The sequence below is a fragment of the Mus pahari genome, chromosome X (assembly GCF_900095145.1).
Source record: "Mus pahari chromosome X, PAHARI_EIJ_v1.1, whole genome shotgun sequence".
In the NCBI taxonomy this organism is placed as follows: Eukaryota; Metazoa; Chordata; class Mammalia; order Rodentia; family Muridae; genus Mus; species Mus pahari.
This window is the reverse complement of record NC_034613.1, coordinates 61,524,557-61,530,591: the sequence shown is the minus strand read 5'-3', so window position 1 is coordinate 61,530,591 and position 6,035 is coordinate 61,524,557.

Below are 6,035 nucleotides of genomic sequence, written 5' to 3'. Positions count from 1 at the left end.
TTGGGGAGATGGTTCAGTGGGTTAAATGCTTGCTGCACAACCATGAGGTTCTGAGTTTCTGAGTTTCTGAGTTTAGATCCTCAGAACCCATGTAAAATCAGGGTAAGGCAATGTGTTACCTACAACTGCAGTCCCAGATGGGGACAAATAGAGACAGTTGGATCCTGAGAGCTCAATGGGCAGTTAACACAGTTAATTGGTGAGCTGTAGGTTCAATAAGAGATCCTGACTCAAAAGTGATAAAGACACTTGATGGTGATCTCTGACCTCTGCACACAAAGATACACACATGAAATTGTATGCTTTTCACACACACACACACACACACACACACACACAAACAAACAACTAAAACAAAGTTATTAAGCCCTTTAAATCAGTAACAGCTGAGTCTTAAAACTAAGTGTGTAGAGTCCATGTGTGACTACACAACCATGAAACCAATCTGGCTTCCAGCCATCTCCCTTTTCTTGAAATTGTACGGGTGTGCACTGTGTGATGAACAGTCAAATGCTGTGCTACAAAACTGAGTTAATTTCCAAAATAAAGTCGTCCACTTCTAGGCATCTGTTAGGCACATTTAGACTTTTCTGATAGTTTGCATACCAATAGCACTCCTCAGCATCTACTCAGGATTTCCTTGCCCACTGTGTATCCCATTCCCTTTTTACTTCACTTGGCCTTGGGTACTCTGAAAGCATCAGAATCAAGGGTAAACATCAGTCCCTAGGGGGGTCAGACTCATAGTTGAGCTCACATTTATGTTTTAGAGCTTCAGCACTTTCGTTCTTTGGTAGCCTGGGAAATCCCTGCGTTCCCTAGCAACAAGACCCATTTGGAGCTGTTGCTAGGGAAACCCTGGGATTTCCATAGTTACTGAGAGCTCATGCAGCATCTTTTCTCCTATAGCTGAACATATCTGGTATCAGCTGAAGAGGGGGAAGGGAGCTGATCTGCTGCTACCAAAGGGGGCAGGGCTGCTTTCACTGTATCTTATGATTCTGCACAGAGGAGCAAACAAATGAGCAGGGCCAGAGCCTGCCTTCAAGAATTATGAATCAATAGTGCTACCCTTACCACATAGAAACCTTTAAGCAATGGGTGATCAATTTGGTGTGATATGGTCTCCTGGGTTCCCATGGTCCCGAGTGTATATAGCACGGAAATCACTGAATGCATTCTATCTACTTATTTGTGTTTCCTCCCACACTGAGCAGGCATCAGATCTTCTCTTTGATTGTCTGGGGGAAAGAGCAAGAACATTTCTGAATACATGAAATAAAATAGGCACATTTTGAAGGAAATAATTTTAATTGGAATGTAACTACTAAAATATTTTTCTTACAGCATGATTTTGTCATAAAACTTATATGCCTCTTCATTAATGCATCAAATAATAAAATGGAGTGGCAGGTCTAATTACTGTAATTTCAAAGTGCTGACAAGTATAAAGGATATTTGGAAAGAGTTATTATTTCTCTTGATGACAAAGTCCTGATTATTGTCTTGTAACTTACTATTTACACCCTTTATTGGCAAAGCTAAATTTCAGATAGAGGTTGTTAAAAGAAAAAAAAAAACATTCGCCCAAATTTAATTCCACAGACTCTCTAAACTTTATGGATGTTGTGGACTCTGGGTTTGAACACAGACAGTTGTGTGTAGCTGTAACATCTTTCAAGAGCTAAGCTATTTAAACAAATAATTCTGGGAACAGCTGAATATACTTAAGTCAAAGAACCATGCTGGAGTCTCACTATATACCATGTATATAAATTAACTTAAATGAATCAGAGACTTAAATTATGGGACAGAACTATAAAGCATATAGAGAAAATGGGAGAAAAGAGCTTCATTATATTAGATATAATAGCTTTTAAAAATACAGCATCAGAACATACACATGACCAAAGAACTATTCGATAAATAAGGCTACTTCAAAAGTAAAAAATACCTACACATCAAAGGAAACAATCATTAGAGTAAAATGGCAATCAATGAAATGACAGAAAGCATTTATAGTTAATATATCTGAGAATGTATCTGTTATGGCTATACACAAATAACTTTTACAACTGGACAACAACCATGTTTTATGTTAAAAAAAATAGACTGATAAAGTGCTAAGGAGATGTGGTGAAAAGGACACATTGCTCTTTTAGAAGATCAGAGTTTCCCAATATCCATATGGCAGTTCACAACTATCTGTTAACACCAGTTCCAGGGCATCCAATCCCTATTTCTGGTCCTGCACGCATGTGCACTTACACAGAGGCAAAACATTAATACACATAAATTTAAAACAAATTGAAATAGATAGATGATTTAATTAGCTATTTCTCTAAAGAACATATACCATAAAGTTTTATTCAGCCACAAAGAAGATTGGAATTATGTTATTTGCTGGAAAACTGATGTGGCTGGAGATAATCATATTGAGTGAAATAAGCCAAATTCAGAAAAGCATATATTGCATGCCTTTTCTCATTTATATAAGAAAGAGACTAGTAGAGGGGGAAAGAGGGGGAGTGAATATGGATAAAATTAGATATATTTGAAATTGTCTTTATGAAACTCAGCATTGTGTATAATAAGTTTATACCAACAAAGTGTATATGGGACTGACAAGATGGAGCAGTGAGTATGACAACCAGACAACATTAGATTCCTGGGACCCACATGATGGAAGGCTAGAACAGACTCTAGAAAGTTGTCTTCTGATCTACATGTATACCCCCTATCCACACATAAATAGCATACAAAGTTTAAAGTAAATGTATAATAAATGGCATGCACAGTGGCTAACAAGATGCTCAACACTATCAGCCAATCAGAATCACTATAAGATTCCACTTTCCATGGAAAGTGATCCATCAGAATGGCACCCTTAAAAAAATAGAAAATATACTGCTTCTGGGGTTCTGAAAAGGTGTAATCTCCATGAATGATAGTATGGGGATCCCTCAAAAAATTAAAAGTATAATTATCATAAGATTCATCAGTCCTACTTATATGTACTTACTAAAAAGATTTGAATTAAGATCATAATGACACTTTTTACTGTAGGCTTAGATTTTCAAAACATACTTTAATAAGGGTTCTCAAATGCTTCGACCTCCCTTCTAGCCCACTGTCTAAAGGTAGAGGAGAAAAGATGGTATATAGGACAAAGGGATGTAGACCTGTTTAGAATTAGTTCTTTGGGGAAATTGCAATCTCTATTGTCAGGCTATGAGCAGTTCAGACCAGTAGTGTCAGGATACCAAACATGAATCATCAGTGGTGGCTTGATCCAGCGGAAACCACCAGTCCTCCACCAAGTTGGCGCAAGTCAGTGGGAGTAACCAGGACCAGCTGTATCACAAAAAAGTTCTTTGCTATGCCTCTCTCAAGAAAGCAAATACTCGAGACCAATAAAGCATTACAAGTCTAGGTATGCAATTGCACTGTCACTGTTGAATCCTACTTATATTCTCTCCAAACATCACGTATCCTTTCACGGGTCTTGCTTCAGCAAAACGGCATGACTGCATCACATGACACAACTAGAAATTTCCACTCCATTTTATACCCTTATTTTTCTGCCTTATTAATAATAACCAGGATGTGGAAATAATGAGCCAAATGTTCATTGGTAAATGAAGATCTGAACAAAACATGATGTATATACATGAAAGTATATTATTTGACTATAAAAAGTGATATATGACAAATATTACAACATGGATGAAGACATTTCCCTAAGGGAAATAATCAAACTACTACTAAAGAGTAATTCAAATGATAAATTTCAAATTATATGTATTTTATGATAATTAAAGATAAAGAGGCATACATGAGGTAAAGAAGCAAGCAATCTTTTTGGCTTGAAAATGCCTTGTTATGTGTCTTAGTCAGGGTTTCTATTCCTGCACAAACATCATGACCAAGAAGCAAGTTGGGGAGGAAAGGGTTTATTCAGCTTACATTTCCACATTGCTGTTCATCACTGAAAGAAGTCAGGACTGGAACTCAAGCAGGTCAGGGAGCAGGAGCTGATACAGAAGCCATGGAGGGATGTTCTTTACTGGCTTGCTTGCCCTGGCTTGCTCAGCCTGCTCTCTTATAGAACCCAAGACTACCAGCCCAGAGATGGCACCACCCACAGGGGGCCTCCCTCATTGATCACTAATTGAGAAAATGCCTTACAGCTGGATCTTGTGGAGGCATTTCCTCAACTGAAGCTCCTTTCTCTGTGATAACTCCAGCCTGTGTCAAGTTGACACAAAACTAGCCAGTACATTATGGGAGATGGGAATAGCCAGCCACTTTTAGATTTAAGGTCCACTCCACAAGATGTTAACTTATACCTGATACTGCTAAATGGCTAAGAATCTGAGACTAGTTAGGTGACAGGCTTAGGGGAAAACGAATACTATTATTTTGCTAAAGGAACATAGCAATAAAATGACTCCAAATGACACATTGCTATACCCACAGATCATTGCTTCACTCAACCCTCATCAGAGAAGCTTCTCCTTTCAGTAAATGGGAATTAACAGAGACCCACAACTGGACAACATGCAGACAGTGAGAGGCTTTGGAGCACTCAGTTCTAAATGGGATGTCTTCATTAAAACTCACTTCTCAAGTCTCAAGGATCTATGTGGAAGAGGAGGCAGAAATATTGTAAGAACCAGAGGTAATGAATGACTCCAAATAAACCTTGTATTTTCCAAGCACAAGAGGACTGAAACACATATGAACTTTCAGAGATTGTGGAAACATATAAGAGGCCTGAACAGGTTCAATCCAGACAGTACCCAGCTCTGGGAGGATCCCAGCACTGGGATGGGGAAGGGTCATACTAGATACAAGATCTCATATCTAGTCAAGAAAACTATTTGGAACTGATACCTGCTAAGAAAGGAAAAATCCGTTTTTTTTCAATGCAGTGTCTCTAGGTATATCAAGAACCAAGGAAAGCACAGGCAGAGGAGCCTATGCTCCACAATCTACAAGAGAATATCTGGATATAGAGCATTAAACCCTGAGCCTCTGGATGTGCAATTTTCACAGACCATAGAGTTTCAACATCAGAAAGGCAATGCCTTTTTCCAGGTTCCTTTGTCAGGAGACCCACTTCCAACTGTCTTTACTGCTAGTCCAAAAAAGATGCAAACCCATTTCCAGGTGAGCTAGAGAATAGAAATAAAAATAAGTCTGTGTTTGGCAACACGGAGAAAGAGGCCACATTGATGGTTTTTCTCACTTAGTTGTTCAGACTTTCATATTTTCTAGTTTCCTGAGCTCAAGTTTGCTCTTTAAATATTCAACATTCAAAATTAGCTCCTCAAAACTATAATGACTAGCTCTCTCTCCTCTTAAACTGCACAAACATCTTAGAAAAATTTGCTATTGTTTTACAGTTATTGTATCTTATTTCTCTTCTCTATGAATAAAAATTTCTTCATTATTACTCATGCTATATAGTCATTGCTTATCTAAAATAATTCACCTTCATTTTGCCATCCTCTTGCATGTTAGTATTCCCAAGAATAATTTTCCCATCATACAATTTTAGACATCCATTAAACAATGGTTTCTGTTAAAGAGTACCATTCTTTGAGCCAAACAGCTGCCACCTTCACTAGCTTAACTGTGCCAGCTTGCAAGAGACTATTGCCATCAAGAGCCTGTTGACCATAGATGTTCCATAACAATAGGAGGGTATAGGGAGAGCAATTGGATCCTCACTGGAATATTAGCCACGTTTTCCAGCCACTTGTACACAATTCTGCTCTAACTGCACATGGTCTTGGAATCTTTGGAGGTTCTATAGGATGGGAAAGGTTAACTGATGAGATTCTATATGACTAGGGGAGATCCATCATTCATTCTGGGCAAAATTTTCTAGTACATTAGCTTCTATGTTGTCCATGCTCCTATAAGTAACTCCAATTAGTTCTCCAGGGTGAAGCTTGTTGTAATTGTCCTTGGTTTGTTGTTGAATGGAGTATCCACACGATGGTCATCCTTCTTGGTTTTCTTGTGTT